The 18,031-nt window shown below is 38.5% G+C and overlaps 1 protein-coding gene and 1 pseudogene across 1 annotated transcript in view; one reads left to right on the top strand and one right to left on the bottom strand.

Moving 5' to 3' along the window:
* Bmpr2 (bone morphogenetic protein receptor type 2) overlaps positions 1–18,031 on the top strand; it is a 212,612-nt gene that overhangs the window by 52,728 nt on the left and 141,853 nt on the right. The gene's annotated exons all lie outside the window — the stretch shown is intronic.
* LOC106009896 (PDZ and LIM domain protein 7 pseudogene) lies at positions 8,275–9,451 on the bottom strand (annotated as a pseudogene).

Raw genomic sequence — 18,031 nt, 5'->3', positions numbered from 1 at the left:
CTGTATAGTGAGCCCCTGTCTCATAATCCTCCCCCCCAAAAACCCCAACAAACAAACAAAAAATGAGCAAGACCAAACATTTTCTCATTCCCATCCAAAGGATTAAGAGATGAAAAAAGCAAAAAGCAGTTGTAATTTATGTACATCTGGGAACGAGTGCCTTGTGTTTAAATTCATTAAAGCCTGATCCCACACACACAAAAAATAAATAAATGGGAAAGGGTTTATTTAGCTCACAGTTTGTAGAGGTTTCAGTTCATAATCACCTGGTTCCAAGGCAGGGGGGCACATGGCAGAGCGGCTATTCCAAAGGAGAAAAAGTTCATGGTGCCCACAAGGTAGCAAAAGCAAGAAAGGGTGGTATATCTTTGAAATATATAATCACTACACTCAAACTGGGAAGTTAACTTTTTTTTTTTCTTTTCCCCCCAGTACCAGGGATTGAACTCAGCACCTTGTGCTTGCCAGGCAGGCACCAGCACCACTGAGCTAAATCCCTGGGCCAATAGGAAGTAGTACATATACATCTTGCATCACCATCATTTTTACTCTCTTTTCTAGAAATATAGTTTTAAAACCTAATGCAATGACTTATTTATAGCCTTTTCAGAGGAAAAATTTTGTCTTTCACCAGACATCTGGATTTATACGTAACTTTGGCCATTGTTTATTTAATAAATAAGTAATGAACCCTAGAAAATGGTGATATAATTGTAAGGTTATATTCCCTTTGGGGGTTTATAGTTCATAGGATCAGAGATTTTAATTTTTTTGAAAGTTTATGTATATAAGACCATTTCATTTGAATGTATATTAGAAAACACTTCAAAAAATCTTTAGAAAACGATCTGAATAACTTAGACCTTGCCAAAAAGCTTTCTAGGAAAATGGTGTTTTCTTTTTTCTTTCTATGTAAATGGTTTTCCCTCCTTCTCTTCTTCCTTCTTTCCTTCCTTCTTTATGCTGGGGATCCAACCCAGCACTTTACATGCTCCACAAGCATTCTACCACCCAGTGACATATCTAGTCAAATTGCTGTCTTCATATACACAATAAATTTACCTCAGAAATGTTTCTTCAGTTGTATATGTGAATTATGTGTGTGCATGTGGTGAATACTGGAAAGAGATTTCATGTTGGTAATGTTAGCTGCACTATTAGCAGTGAGCTAAAACAATTCCAGGGGATCTGAGAGGTGAAATTTTTTCATAATAGTTCTAAGATGTTATTTGTGATTTTTCACCATGTTAATACTTGCAATGATTGTGGAAAAACAACAGTGGATAAAACTCTTAGCTACTTATCATATGTCAAGACAGTATCACTGTATCAATTTTTATTGTCTTCTTTGTGGCTAAGAACTGCACTTTGAAAAAGCCAGTTTCACTTAACACTAGCCTTAGATGATGCTGTAAATATTTTTTCTTTTTTGGTACCAGGGATCTAACTTGGGACCTTGGGCTTACGAGGCAGGCAGCGGAACCACTTAGCTAAGTCCCCAGCCCCTTAAAAACTTTTCTGATGAGACCAGTGGTAATATTTTTTAAATGAGTATTTTAAAAAATAGTCTAAAAGGAAATATGCCAGCATTTGGACTGGATGTATAAGTGAATCAATGTTTTCCAAATGGCCAGTATATGTGATGTCATAACATTTTGGATGGGTATAAGATCCTTTGAAATGGCAATGAATTCTATAAAAGTTCATCAGTGTGTTTTCTGGTTCTACTTTGTAACTAATTTTTTTTTTTTTTGAGGCAGGGTCTCCCTTTGTAGTTCAGACTGGCCCTGAACTTACTATAGCCCAGGCTGGCCTCGAACTCTCAATGATCATCCTGCCTCAGCCTCCTGAGTGCTGGGATTACAGGCATTCGCCACTATGCCTGGGTTTTGTAACTAATTTTTAAGAAATCATTACTTCTCAGGGCTGGGGGTTTAGCTCAGTGGTTCCACTGCCTGTTTTGCAAGCACAAGGTCCCGAGTTCGATCTCTGGTACCAAAAAAACCCCATTACTTCTCAAGTTTTTGTGTAGTATTAAAAAAGAATTTCCATGTAAGTAGGGAGGGATGGAGGGGTTGAAGGGAGGCCAGGGGAATGGGGAAAAATATGAACCAAGAGAGATTATGTAAAGGGGCAAATTTCCAATGATGAATGTCATTATATTGTATGCCTACAATGTACCAATAAAATTAATTTAAAAAAAAAGAATTTCCACAAATGCCTGAAAGGCTACTAAAATCCTGTTTCCTTTTTCAACCACATACCTGTACGAGGCTGGATTTTCTTCATATACTGTACATACTTCCAATTACTCTGACATCACAATAGATTGAATACAGAAGCATGCTTGAGAATCCAGCTGCCCTCTATTAAGCCAGATATTAAAAAGATTTGTTAGAATGTTAAGCAGAGCTACTTTTCAAAAAAGTTTTAAAAATAAAATATGGTACTTAACAGTAACAATTCATAGATATGTTATTTTTAAAAAAGTTATAAACTAATATATTTTAATATTTAAAATTACTTTCAATTTCAAATATTATAAAATTTATAGCTACAACATACATTACAACAGTTCTTTGGAGTAGTTACAGAGGTCCTAAGACTTCTGTAGGAAGTTGGAGAATTACACTAAAACTTTTTATTCTGAGAGAAGATAAGGTGAATCTTTGCCTTGTCAAAGGTTTTGACCTCAAATATAAAATTTACATTGACAGTAACACAGTATGAAAGCAACTTTGAATAGTTATGAATTGTTTGAGTACCCACATGATTCTAATTTGAAATTATTAGATTGTATGGTCCAGGAGTGTAATTTACTCAGCCTGGATTAGTTTCCCTCTCATTTTGTCATACTTGTCTTAAAAAACAGTAATGCAACTCCTGGATGCTTGAAAGCTCTTAAAAGTTTGTAATATTCTTAATTTTATGTCAATACTGTTTGTTGGGAAAAGTTATATTTGTTTATAGTTTGTTAAGTTGTATGGCTATGGTCCTGAATATGGAAATGAATGAAACTGCCCTTGCTCTCAGGTGGCTTACAGTTTTATAGTGAAATCTGACTTGTAACCAGTGTATTATAGAAGGAAATGATATGAACTGGGATCTAGATTTTTTACAAGATAATAAGCTTACTAGTTCAAGATGATGGGAATCTTAGAACTTGATAAACCTTAAATCCAGTGATTATTTTGTTTTGGTTATTGGTTCTTTTCTAAAGTCATACATTCCTGTAAGAGTCTGATGAAATCTATATATGCTCTCTTAATACAACATGACCTACATATGTGAACTTTCCTACTTGTACGGTTACATAAGCACATACTAAAGTTATAAACTTCTAAGAATTAGCAGTTTCCTGGAGCGTATTTGTGGGCTTCTGGTTAAGACCCTGTTTTGGGTTATTTTTCTCTCAAATTCATATGTTGAAGTTTTGATTCTTAGTACATCAGAATGTGATCCTTGGAAATGAGGTCACTGAAATATAATTACTGAACTTCATACTGGAGTAGGTTGAACACCTAATCTAGTGTAGTATGACCAGCGTCTTTATAGGAAGGGTAAAATTTAGATATAGATGCATACATGTATGTACAGATGAAGGCAGATACTGGACTGTAAATCAGGGAACACTAAAGATTATCAGTAAACTACTAGAAGCTAGGAGAGAAGCATAGGACACATTTTTCTTTATATCAGAAGCTAATTCCTCAGAAGGAACTAGCCATGCTAATACCTTGGTCTTGGATTTTTAGCACTTTGAAGAGTGAGCGAATAAATTTTTATTGTTTGAGCCCCCTACTTTGTGATATTTTTGTTACAGCAGCTCTAGCAAACTAATAGACACCCTTGCATGGGTTGCAGTTTTCAATGTCTTTTAACAATGGCCAGGGTAGTTTGCCTTGGGAAGTATCCCCTAGCTCTAGGATATCTTTGTACTTTCTTGCTATGAACTGAATACTTGCCATTTCCCTGACCCCAAATTAATATTTCGAGATCTTCACCCCTTAGGAGGGCCTTGGGAAATTACTGTGTCACGAGGTTAGTGCCTTTATAAAAAAGATCCCAGAGGCTACCAAGCGAGGACACAGTGAGAGGATTGTGTTCACCAGACATGAATCTGCTAGTACCCTGATCTTGGGTTGATCTCCCAGCCTCTAGAACTGTGAGCAATAAATGTTATTCAAGCCAATTTATTGTATTCCATAATAGCAGCCCAAATAGACTATGACACTTCTTCCTCTTCCTCCTCCTTTTTTCCCCTCCCCATGTTAGGGATAAAACCCTGTGCCTTATACAAGCTAGGCAAGCATTCTACCGTTGAACTACATCCCAGCCTTTGTAATTTTTTATTTTGAGTCAGTGGCTCACAAAGTTGCACAGGTTGGCAATCGTCCCTCTTCACCCTCCCAAGTAGCTTTGATTACAGGTGAGCATAAACAGGCCTAAGACATTTTGTGACATATTTCTATATCAGATTATCCAAAACTTTATTTATGGAAGATTGAAAGTAGTATATAAAGTAGTTTAATTTAACAACCTGGAAGATATTTTCAATTAATTTATTAAAGTATATTGCACAAGAAAATGACATTAAAGGCAAAAGGTCTGGATTTACATTCTTACTATGTCACCTTTCTATGCCTCTGTTTTCTCTTCAACACCCTTCCTTTCCCTTCTTTCTTTCATTCTTTTTTTTTTGAAAGTTTTAACTCTAAAAGATAGTTATTCCTATCTGACTTGCTAAAGTTAATTGGATAGTATTTTAATTTAGGAATTGGTCTGACATTTTAATGTTTCTGCTAATGCATGATTAAGCACATATTTTTTAAAGTTTATTTTTATTGGACATTGAAAAATTATATATTTATGAGATATAAAGTGATCTTATAATATTTATATACAATGTGTAATGATCAAATCCAGTTAACTAACATATGGATTATTTCAAATATTTATCATTTATTTCTTCTGCCTTATAGCCTTTGACCATTGTCTCCCCATTTCATTTACTTCATCGCCTCTGGTAAACACTCTTCTTTATTTCTGTGTTTTCAAATTTTTTAGATTCCACATGTAAGTGAGAACATGCAGGATTTTTGTTTTGTTTTGTTTTTGTTTTGTAGGAAGAATTTATTGAGAGAAGATAGCTTCTGTCTAAGAGGGACAGAAGGGGACCGGAAAGTGGGTTGCCCCAACATACAGGATTTGTCTTCTTGTGCCTGGCATATTTCACTTAGCATAATATTCTCCAGGGTCATCCATGTTGTCACAAAAGGCATAATTTCCCTCTTTTTATAAATGGTATTCCCATATGTATATATACCATATATTTTTATGAATTTGTTTTTTTACCTATTCATTGAAACTTAGGTTTGAGTCTATAGCTTGGCTATTACGAATAATACAACAATCAACATGTGAGTGTAGATAATCTCTTTGACATATTGATTTTTGTGTGTGTGTGGTGTTATTGAGACAGGGTCTTGTTATATAGTTCAGGCTGGCCTAAAAGTCACTGTGCAGCGCAGGCTGGCCTTGAACTCCTGGGAATCTGCCTGCCTCAGCCTCCAAAGTGCTGGAATTACAAGTATGTGCCACCATGCCCAGCTGACATACTGATTTTAAATTTGTTAGATATATACTGAGAAGTAGGATTGCTGGATCATATGATAACTCTACTATTAATGTTTTTGAGTAGCTTCTGTACTGTTTTCCATAATGGTGGTATGAATTTATAAGACATATATTTCATATAACTTTTTATGATTTTTTTTTACTGTAATACTAATATAGAAAAATACTATTATGATCTCCACTGTTTCAAAGGCTGTTTTCCTTAGTACCTTTTACTGTGTCAGATTATATCTGGACACTTGCTGAACTTCTTCAGTAAGAGCATTGGTCCCATCTTAGTATACCATAATTTGGACTATATCAAGTTTTTGTGGAAAAGAAAATCAGATGTAGTAGTTAGTGCTATTTTAGCTGTTCTATCCTTTCCTCTGTGCTTTCATTTACTCATTAAAGTTCAGACAAGGAAAGGTTGAGTGTTGGCAGAGTTGCTATATAATTTGTGGGGCCTAAGGCAAAATGAAATGTAGGCCCTCTTGTTCAAAAAGAAGGAAAAAAGTGCTTTATTTTTTTTAACAATCAGAAAATTTAAAATGATTTTATTAAAAAAAAAATTTTTTTTGGTACCAGAGATTGAACTCAGGACCTTGCACTTGCCAGGCAGTCATGGTGCCACTGAGCTAAATCCTCGGCCCTTAAAAAATAACTTTTATTTTCTCCCATCTCCCCTAAAGCCCCCTCCCCTCCCTATGTACAGAAGCTTTGTTTCCCTTTTTTCCTTCTATTTTCGTTTTTTTCCTTGTCCCTTCCTTCCTTTCTCCTTCCATTCTCCCTTGTTCATCTTCCCATTTGAACACTTTCTTCCCATTTTCCAACATCCACTATACATTTCAGTCCTTATTTCCACTTTTGGTTTTTCACATGAGAGAAACAGTGAGGTATTTAAACACGTGTGTCTGATTTATTTCACTTAAGATTCCATCATCAAAGTCCATCCATTTAGCTATAAATGTTTGAAGTTCATCCTTCCTTTTGGCAGAGTAGTACTCCATTGTATAAAAAAAAAGCCCCACATATTCTTTATCCACTCTACTGTTGATGGGCATTTGGGCTGTTTCCAAGATTTAGCTATTACAAACTATGCTGCTATAACCATGGATGTACATATCTTGTTGTGGTATGATGCTTTTAATTTTTTCGGGAAGATACCAAGAAGAGGTATAGCTAGGTCTAATGGAACTTCTAGTTTTAATTTCTTGAGAAATCTCCACACTGATTTCCATAGTGGAGAAGGGTTCCTTTTTCTCTACAGCCCCTCCAGCATTTGTTATTGGTTGATTTCTTGATAGCAGCCATTCTTTCTGGAGTGAGGTGGAATCTCAGCATTGTTTTAATTTGCATCTTGTGAATGATTAGTGATGTTGACCATTTTTTCAGATGTTTATTTGCTGTTTCTAATTCTTCATCTGAAAAGTGTCTTTTTGTTTCAGATGCCCATTTTTGCATTGGGTCTTTAAATTTGGGAGTTTAATTTTGTTTTAGTTCTTTATATATTCTAGATAATAGTCCTTTATATGAGTAGCTGGTAAAAATTTTTTCCCTGGCCAGGGATTTAGCTCAGTGGCACCACACCTACCTTGCAAACACAAGGTCCTTGAGTTCAATCTCCAGTACCGGAAAGAAAAAAAAAATTTTCCCACCCTGTGGATTGTCTCTTCACTCTATTGGTGGTTTCTTTTAGTGTGCAAAAGCTTTTTAATAAGATGAGATTCCAGTTGTTGATTCTCTGTGATATTTCTTTGCAATTAGGGTTTTGCTTATAAAGTCTTTGTCTACAACAGTGTCTTCATGAGTTCAACCTATTCTATCTTCCTTCATATTTAGTGTTTCTTAGTATTTAGTTTTTTTTCCTTTGGTACTGGGGATCAAATTCAGGACCTTGTGCTTTCAAGGCAGGTGCTGGAACCACTGAGCTAAATCCCCAGCCCCTGTTTTATTGTTTAGATCTTTGATCCATTTTGATTTTAGGTAAGTGCGCAGTGAAAGATTTGGGTCTAGTTTCGATCTTTGGCATGTGGAAAGCCAGTTTTTCCAGCACCATTTATTAAAGAGGCTGTCTATCTTCCAGTGAAAGTGGTTGGCTCTTTTGTCAAAGATCAGGTGGCTGAGTATGTCTGGAGTTATTTCTGCATTTTCTAGTCTGTTCCCTTGATCCTCAGGTCTGTTTTTCTTGCCAGTACCATGCTGTTTTTATCACACTAGTTTTATAGCATAATTTCAAGTCAGGGATTTTGATGCCCCTGCGTTACCTTTGTTGCCCAGAATTGCTTTTGCTATTCTGGGTCTCTTCTGGTTCCAAATGAATTTTAGGATTGTTTTTTCTTTTCTTTTTTTTTTTTTTCCTTACTGGGGATCGGACTCGGGACCTTGCACTTGTGAGGCAGGCAGCAGGACCACTGAGCTAAATCCCTGGCCAGGATTGTTTTTTCTAATACTGTGAGATATGCTATTGGTAATTTGGTTAGGATTGCATTAAATCTGTACAAGTCTGTAAGTATGGCCATTTTCTTTCTTTCTTTCTTTTTTTTCCAGCTGGCTACAGGTTTATTGTGGCATTGGAGGTGAACAGGGGCCGGTGTGGCCAGCACCAGAGTGAGAGAGTGGTGGGGGAAGTGTGTGTAAGAGGGGAAGGAGTGAAGAGGTGAGACAGTGTCCAGGGAACCCCAGGCTTTGGCCAGGAGTTGGGGTTGGGGTAACCATTGCTAGCCCCACCAGGAATGTTGGGGGTAACTCCAGACCCTTCACCCTTGGCTGGGTGGGGCCAGGGGGAGGGACTCACACGTGGGAGAAGGCATGGCTCTTGCAAAGGGGCTTGTCCTTCTTGGAATAGAAGGTCTTTCCTTCCAGATTGATCTGACATATCGCACAAACAAAGCACGTATCATGCCAGCTGAAGCCCAGTGCTTCCAGGAAGCGGTCCCCAGCATCGGTCTTGAAGTTACAACCTCGGCATTTTGTGCCAAACATCTTCTCATAGTCTCGCTCGCAGTAGGGTGCCCCTTCCTCCATGTAGAAGGCCCTGTTGCGAATGGGTGTCTTGCAGGCAGCACAGGTGAAGCCGTGCACGTGCCAGGTCATCTTCAGGGCATGCATGATCTCGCCTGTGATCTTCTTCTTGCACTTGGCACAGCCAGGTGTGTAGCGCACGTCATAGCAGGAGGGGCAAAAGATAGCCCCTTTCTCCTCGAACAAGCCACCCTCCTCCGGGATCTTTCCACACTGGCTGCACACGAACTCCTCTGGGTGGTATGCATGGCCCAGTGGTACCAGGTATCGGCCCCGGATGACTTTGTGGCACTGGTGGCACACGGGAGTCTTGCCATTGTTGGGTCCTCCAGCGCCCCCTCCGGCAGCGGCCTGGACGACGGAGGTGCGGTTCTGCAGAGGTGTGGGTGTGGCTGGCTGGCTGTGCCGGGTCAGCACCGTGGTTGTTTTGTCCGTGGCATAGCGCTCAGCAAATGCAGGGTCCACAGCCCAGGGTGGGCGGCTGGTGGGGCTGGGGGTGGTGAGGCTGGGGCTGGGGCTTCTGTCCTGGGCACCTGGCTGCAAGATCTTGATTTCTTCAGATGTTCCACATCCGGGTCTTGCATGAACTCGGTGCCCGTGAGGTGGGCAAGGATGCGGAAGGAGCGGGACTGGCATGTCCCAGGCCGTGGCCGCCAGTCCTCGGAATTCTGCATCAGCCGCTGCTTGCTGGCATCGGGGACCAGCGGTCACGGAGCGGCTGTCCATCCTGCTGCGGGGCGCTGTCGGCAGGCAGGAGTGCCCCAAAGGGCCGGGCCGTCTTGTTGAGGGAGGCGCTGGGTGCAAAGGTGTACCGCGCGGGGTCCGCGGCAGGGGCCAGGGCCTTCTGCGGTTTGCTCTGAACTGGCTGAGGCCTGCTGAGTCCCGGGCTAAGGCGCTCCCCACAGGCACGGATCTTGTTCTGGGCTTCAATGTGCTTGAGGCTCCCTCCCTTCTCGCCATCGATGCTCAGCACCCAGTCGCCCACTGCCCCGCCAGCTTCGCAGCTTTGCCTCCAAGGAGTGAACACATATGCCCTCTAGCTTGTGCATGTGGCAGCTTCGTTCCTGGCACTGCTGGGTACACTCACTGACCTCTTTCCCTGCCAGTAGCCAGTCCTGGGGCCTTCTGCAGGAATCTGCCTGGACCCCATGTAGAGCCAGCAATAAGGGCAGGTTCCCTGTGAATGGTGCGTAAACCAGTATGGCCATTTTCACTACACTGGTTCTTCCTACCTAAGAACAAGGGATATCTTTCCATTTTCTGATATCTTCTTTGATCTCCTTTTTCAGAGTATTGTAGTTTTCCATGTGAACGTCTTTTATTTCCTTCATTAGATTGAGTCCTAGGTATTTCATATTTTTGGGTGCTATTGTGAAAGGTGGTTTTTTCCCCTAATTTCTCTTTCAGTGAGTTTGTGATTTGGGTACAAGAATGCTGTTGATTTTTGAGTGTTGACTTTGTATACAGCTACACTACTGAATTTGGTTATTAAATTTAGGAGTCTTTTGGTGGAGCTTTTGGGGTTTTTATGTAGAGTATCATGTCGTCCACAAATAATGATAATTTAACTTCACTTCCTGTCCTTATTCCTTTTATTTCTTTCTCTTGTCTAATTGCTCTGCTAGTGTTTCCAGAACGATATTGAACAAGAGTGGTGACAGTGGACATCCTTGTCTTGTTCCTAATTTTAGAGTGAAAGCTGTGTCTCTGTCCATTCAGTATGATGTTGGCTGTTGGTTTGTCATAGATGGCTTTTATCAGATTGAGATAAAGACCATCTATACCAATTTTCTGTAGATTTTTTTTTTTTTATCATGAATGGGTGTTGGACCTTGTCAAATGCTTCTTCTGCATCTATTGAGAGGATTATATAGTTTTTGTCCTTGGCTCTGTTAATATAGTGTATTTCATTTATTGACTTGCATATGAATCATCCCTTCATCCCTGGGATTAATCCAATTTAGTCATGGTGTATAACCTTCTTGATGATTTGCTGCATTCTGTTTGTCAGTATCTTACTGAGGATTTTTGCATCTATGTTCCTTATGGAGATTGGCCTGTAATTCTCCTTTGTGGTTGGATCCTTCTCTGGGTTTGGAATCAGGGTAATGCTTGCTTCCAAGAAATGAATGTGGGAGTATTGCTTCCCTTTTAGTTTCATTGAAGAATTTGAGAAGTAGTGGCCTTAGGTATTTTCTAAATTTCTTGTAGAATTCAGAAGTGAATCTATCAGGGCCATGGCTTTTCTTTGTTGGTAGCTTTTTAGTTACATATTCAATTTCATTTGGTGATATTGGTTTATTTAGAATTTCTATGTCTTCTTGATACAGTTTTGGTAATTCATATGTATCGAGGAATCTGTGCATTTCTTCTGTATTTTCCAACTTACTGGAATACAGATTCTCAAAGTTGGTGTTGCTGGTCTTGTGAATCTCTGCATGGTCTGTGATTTCATTCTTTTATTTAAAAAAATTTTTTTTTTGGTACCGGGGATCAAACTCAGGTCCTTGCACTTTTGAGGCAGTTGATGGAACCACTGAGCTAAATCCCCGGCCCTCACCCTTTTCATTCCTAAGTGCATGGATTTAAGTCTTTTCTTTCCTTTTTTAAATAAGGTTGGCCAAAAGTTTTTCAATTTTACTTAATCTTTCAAAGAACCAACTCTTTGATTCATTGATTCTTTGTATTGTTTTTTTCTCCATTTCATGAATTTCTGCTCTGATTTTTATAATTTTCCTCCCTCGTATGAGCTTTAGGCTTGACTTACTTTTCCTTTTCTCGAAGCTTGAGGTTCAATATTAGGTTGATTATTTGAGCTTGCTTTGTTTTCCTGAAATGGGAATTCACCACTATCAATTTTCCTCATAGGACTGTTTTCATTGCATCTCATAAGTTCCTGTATGTTCTCTTCTGATTATTGTTCAATTGTAGACCTAGTCTGATTTCTTCCTTAATTTTATCTGTGACCCATTGGGTTTTCAGGAAGATATTATTTAATTTCCATCTGTTTATGGAATTTTTGAGGTTTCTGTTGTCATTGATTTCATCGTGCTATGGTCTTGACAATATGCATGGGATTATTTCATTTCCTTTACATTTGCTTAAGCATGTTCTATGAGCTAGTATATGGTCTGTTTTGGAGAATATCCTATGTACAGCAAAGAAGAATGTGCATTTTGATGTTGTATAGTAGAACAGTCTGTAGACATCTACCCAGTCCATTTTTTCAAAACTTTGGTTCTAATATTTCATTGTTGGTTTTTCGTCTAGTCAATCTATTTGTGACAGTAGGGTATTGAGGTCCCCCATTAGAACCGTATTAGTGCTTATATGATTTTTCATGTCTGTTAATATCTTGTTTTGTATAGTTGAGTGTGCTGCTATTTGGTGGATATATATTTATGGTTGTTATATCTTCTTCTTAGATTGTTCCCTTTACAAGGATGTAGTGACCTTTTTTGTGTCTCTTGATCAGTCTTGGCGCGAAGTCCATGTTGTCTACAAATAGAGTAGCTACCCCTGCTTTTTGTTGTTGTTGCTGTTGGTACCAGGGATCGAACTTGGGTCCTTTTGCTTGCAAGGGAGGTGGGGGAACCACTGAGCTAAATTCCTGGCCCGCTACCGCTGCCTTTTTCCCAGTTCCTGTCACATTGAATATTGTTTTTCATCCTTTGACTTTCAGTCTATGAAGTTTTTTCAATTTAATGTGTTTCTTGTATGCAGCATGTTGTTAGATCTTGCTTCTTGATCCATTCTGCCAATCTGTTTCTTTTAATGGGTCAATTGAAACCATTAACATTGATGGTTATAACTGATATATATTGTCTTCTCTCTGTCATGTTATTTTCCTGCTGTTGGCTTCTTTCTTTCCTTTTTTGTCTAATTTCTTGCCTTGCCTGGTGGATTCATTCTGTTGGGCTTGATGTAATTGTAATCATTATTGTCTCTTAGTAGAATATCCTTCAGAACACTTTGGAATGCTTGTTTGCTGGTAATGAATTTCTTCAGGTGCTCTTTGTCATGGAAGTACCTTATTTCTCCAACAATTTTGAAGGATAGTTTTGCAGGGTACATCAATCTGGGTTGTAGGTATTTTCCTTTAGGGCTTGAAATACTTCACTCCAAGCTCTCCTTGACTTAAGAATTTGTGTTCTGCTGCCCTTCCTTTATAGGTGATTTGTTTCTTTTCTCTAACAGCTTTTTAATATTCTGTCCTTGTGTTGAATTTCTGGAATCTTGACTATTACATGCCTTGGGGAAGATTTTTTTTTTTTTTTAATCATGGCTAATTGGAGTGCTGTATGCCTCACTTATCTGTATGTCATATTATATTTCGCTGGTAGGGAAATTTTCTGCCATTACTTCTGAGAACAGGTTTTTTATGTCATTTGTGGCATCTCCTGCTTTTTCATTGAGTCCAGTCAATCTTATGTTATTGTTTGCATCATCTAGCAGCTGCTGGATTTATTTCTCATGTTCCCTTACTATTTTTAAGAAATCTCTTTTCATGATCACTAATTGCAATCCTGTGTTCTATGTCCGATATTTTTTCCTCACATTGGGTCAATCTGCTCTGTATACTTTCAATGAAGTTTTAAATCTCCTGGATATCTTTTTGAATTTGTTTCATGGATTTCATTTCTTTATTATGCTGGGTATTCATGGTTTCCATCTTGTTCCTTTTCTTTTTGTTTTAAATCTGTATCTTTTATTCTGGTCACCATCTCTGCAGTTATCTGGGAGATTATTTCTGTTTTGATTTTTTTCTAGAGCCTCATAGATTTGCTTTGTTAGTTCTGTGTTACCATTTCAGAGAGTCCAGGTGGGCGGCTTTCAGATTGTTCCACTTCATTTGCTCCCTGGGTTTGTCTTTGGTGAGCTGAAAGTCTGTGGGTGCTGCATCTTATTTAATTGTTCTCTCTTTTTCTATTTTTTTTTTTCCTTTTTCTTATGTGTACAGTGGTTTGGCAGATAAACCCTCATGGTTATGTCAGAATTCTAGCCAGTCCTTGGGTTTATCAGGATGTAATATCAAGTGTTTTTTTTGCTTGAGCATCTTCCCAGACTGGCCCACTAGAGCATGTGGCGACCTCTACACTCAACACAGTAGCAAAGTTTTTTCTTTTTTTGGTACTTTGGGAACTCAGGTCCTTGCACTTGCAGGGAATGCAGTGGAACCACTGAGCTAAATCCCCGGCCCCTCTTTTTCTATTTTTTAAAAAGTTTGTTTCCTGAGTTGATGCTTGCAAATTGCTCATGGCAAGTAGCTTTATTCTCAGTATTAAGAACCCTTAGGAAATGACTACTTCTCAGAAGCATCTTCTAGATGTAGGTAGCTTTTGGATTTTGAGTCTGTTGCAGGATCCTACCTCCTCAATTTAGTGGGGATGAGAAATTTCTGCCTGTTTGGCCCAGCTGCCAGTTATTTGGCCCTGGATTGTAAATTTTTTTTTTTTCCTCGGGGGACTGGGGATTCAACTTCAGGACCTTGTGCTTGCAAGACAGGCGAAATGCCACTTAGCTAAATCCCCTGCTAGGTTTTTTGGGATTTTTTTAAGACTCTTAGTCAATCTCAGTCTTGGTACACCAGGAGCAATAACTGATTAGCACAATTATGTCACTTTGGCTAAAGTAGTAGAATGAACAATAACAATACCATCAAATACAGCCTAGAAAATGACAAATTATGGCCCTTAATATGGCATTTTTACCATTAGGGGAAACTATTTAAAAGGGGTTAGTGGGTTAAAAAAACAGAAATAGAAGAGGAAGAAATCAGAAGCAAGGCTAGAGGGCAAACTTTAGGAAAGTGGTGAAGAGGACAGGTGGGAAAGAGAAAAGGAAAGAAATAAAAACAAGAACAGAACAACAACAACAAAAACCTAGAAACTGTTCAAACAATCAAGATAAAAGAAAAGAAAACAAGAACTAGAAAGGAGAAAAAAAAATTTTAAAAACCCAAAAAGTCCAATTCAGGGTGTGTCTCTGTTAGCAGTCACTGCTAGGCAGTGTGGGTAAAGAGTCCAGGGCCAAATTCAGTAATCCCAGCAAGCTAGCTGCAGCTTCACAGTGGAGTGGTGGATAATCCCATACAGCCTGCCCCTTTAGTTCCTCTAAAGTTCAGGCCGATTTCTGGCTATGAGGCTGGAACCAGATTCCTTGAGCTTATAACATTCTATGTGTTTCCTGCTGGCTTGAACTCTGCTCCCTGATCTCCTGCTAACTTGAACTCAGCACCCACATGGTGGCACTGGGAGCCACTAGATGACTCGAGTCCTCCCACAGCCGTTCTGAGTTCCAGGCTCAATTCGCCCCTCTCCAGGATGGCTACCATCCAGTCACCCTCTCCTGAGTGAGGTCTGAATCCCAATAACTCAGCAGCCGCTGTAGTCCAATTCATCCACTGCTCTGTTCCACTGGTGCATTTCTCTGTGGAGCCCTCTGGGATTGGCAATAGTCACTGTGTGTCTGCAGGTTTGGCCTACCATTCCCTCATGGAGAGCATGGGCTCTGCGAGAGAGCACTGAGTGGTATCTCCGTCCTCTTCTTTAAAATCTCTCTCTTTACTCTCCCTGTAGACTTCTGTTCTTGCCTCAGATCCTTCTGGGTCCCGGGGAACTGCTTCCCTCCTCCTTTTCCTCATGCTGCTATATTCCAGTCAAAAGTGCTTTAAAGGTACTAAAATACACAGTTTTTATTTTTCTTCTTTCTTTGTGGTCTCCTTTGAATTGTCATTTTAAAAAATTGTCATTTAATGTAACTTGGTGCCTGCTTCGGCAGCACATATACTAAAATTTAATGTAATGAAGTAAGTAAAAATTAAAAATCTAAATTATTAGTATGAATTTTATCATTCATCTTTATATTTGTTCATTGCCCATTTAAAATGAAAATGTAAGAATATTGAATTCATTTGTGGAATCACTGAAATTACATAATTGTACTTTTTGGCCTGTAGTTGCATGTGTAATTCTTACTAGGATAGTGGAAATTCTGTACAAAACTAAGTTGTTTTTATTTTTCTTCTTAATATATACATATTTTATCTTCAGCTTACTGATGAACAAGAAAGGACTGAGAGGGAGAGAAATTATGGATTGTTTTACCTTTACCTTTTCCTCCATGTGATCTTGTTCCACTTAAGTAGCTAGCTAATTTAGGCAAGTAATAGGAGTAAGAAAGGACATGATAGGGTTCCTTGGTTGTTCATCTTAAAGAATACCGCTGCCTCCTTTCTGTGTTCTAAGCAAGGTGTGGCATCTTCTGGCACACCCCTCCAATAAGAGTTAATACAATTTTCTTTGTACTCTGTGACTGGATAAGAGCATTCTTCTGAGGGTCCTTGCTAGACGTTTTGTTGATATTTGTCAGAAGGACCCCAGGTTATAATCTGGGTTTAAGGAAATTTATTACATGCTGTTAACCATTTCCACAGTAATAAACTGTTTAATAAGAAGTTAAGAACCAGGCCAGAATACGAGTCTCACTGTTCTGATTTCTGGGAAGTGAACATAGTTTCAGGAGTGTGGAATATTTTTAGCAAATTAAAATTGTTCCCTATTTACAGCTAATTTATCCATTGTGGTTTCACCTTGTTATAAGGGGAAACGGTAGAGTTTGAGTGTCCATGATAAATAAACCTCTCTGCCAGAGACTGACAGACTAGATTAGGCACTGACTGGAGGTTGTGACTTGGTAATTCAAGTTTCACATTAGCATTTCTGTGTCCTGGCTGCTGTGGAAGGTTAGTGAGAATGATCTAATAAACTCAAATCTATAGTGATGCTAGAAGTGTCTGATTTTAGTAGTAGTTGAGACCTAGGTTAGCATATCTGAGGGGTCTCATTCAGGCATTATTTTACATACTTACATTTGTTCTGTCCAAAGCTTGCTGGTTTTGTAAATGTTAGTATGATCCATCTAGTTCAGGTACTTCTTAGTAATACTGTGTTCATATTTTATTCTGCATAAATTATTTTAACTCAGGATTTCATGAAGGAAATAGTGTTGAGAAAAATCTGTTGTTTAAAAATAATGTAGTTCTTTATGGCAGAGTAGTACTCCATTGTGTATAAGGACCACATTTTTTTTAATCCATTCATCTGTTAATGGATATAGCCTGCTTCCAAGATTTAGCTGTTATGAATCGTGCTGCTATAAACATGGATATGGTTATATCACTGTAATATGGCATCTTTAAGTCTTTCAGGAAGATACCTAGAAGGGGACTAACTGGGTCAAATGGAATTTTTTTAGTTTTTTGAGGGATCTCCATGCTGATTACCATAATGGTTTTACTAGTGTAGATTCCCACCAACAGTTATATACATGTACCAATTCTGTACTAGGAATGTAGACATTATGTACTGCCAATATGTACAAAATAAAGGACGGGGATCCAGAGATGGATGGAGAGGGAAACGAGGGAATGGAAAGGGGATAAAAAAAGGAATTAAGATGTATTATGTACATACAAGCACCAACTTATTATCATGTCTAGGATGATAAGTAAAATGCTAAAACAACTGTACTTTATATGGAATGATTTTATTTTTGTACTTTTAGGTAGTAAAATAATTTCCCTTTCTCATTTCTTCACAGAAACTGTGTGTCTATGGTTGCTTTTTACCTCTTACTATTAAATATCCACTTATCTGCACCATCTGTAGGTGAAATTGTTTCTCATAAAAAATTGGCCTTGAAAAATTTTTGCTACTAGTTTTTCTTATTTTGTTTTTTCAGTACCGGGGATCAAACTCAGGACCTTGCACTTACAGGCAGGCGTGTCGCTGCTGAACTACATACTTGGCCCTGTGCTACTAGCTTTTCTTTATCACCAGATGTTGACTGTAGTGGCATAATGGTATATAAGATCTAGGGAAGAAACAAATCAATGTGAATCATAACAGAGTTAATGAGTCTTTCCCAAAGCTTTTAGATAAATGTGTATAAAGCACTTAGCGTTGTGCCTGGTACACAGGATACATTCAACAAGTATTCTTTTTTTTTTAATCTTTCTCTTTTTTTATTAATAACTGTTTAAAAAAAATTTTATCCTATTCCCCTCTCAAGCCCCCTCCCCTCCCTGTGTATAAAAGCTTTGTTTCCATTTTTCCTTCTATTTTCACTTTTTTTCTTGTCCTTTCCTTTCTCCCTCCTTCCTTCCTTGTTCCGCTTCCCATTTGAACACTTTCTTCCCAATCAACAAGTATTCTTAAATAAAAATTTGGATTTTCTTAAATAAAATTCAGTAAGAATCGGTGTTAATTATATAAAGGCTTTCTCAAGGCACTGTAATCAGTTTTCTATCTTTCAGATTTGAAAGAAGCAGGAAATAGGGCGTAGGACCTACAAGGAAACAGGAAGATTACTCATGTTTTTATTTCACATT

Source organism: Heterocephalus glaber, unplaced genomic scaffold (assembly GCF_053883595.1).
Source record: "Heterocephalus glaber isolate CG9 unplaced genomic scaffold, H.glaber_assembly_v1.0 deba00000621, whole genome shotgun sequence".
NCBI lineage: Eukaryota > Metazoa > Chordata > Mammalia > Rodentia > Bathyergidae > Heterocephalus > Heterocephalus glaber.
This window is presented reverse-complemented; position numbering and strand designations above follow the sequence as displayed.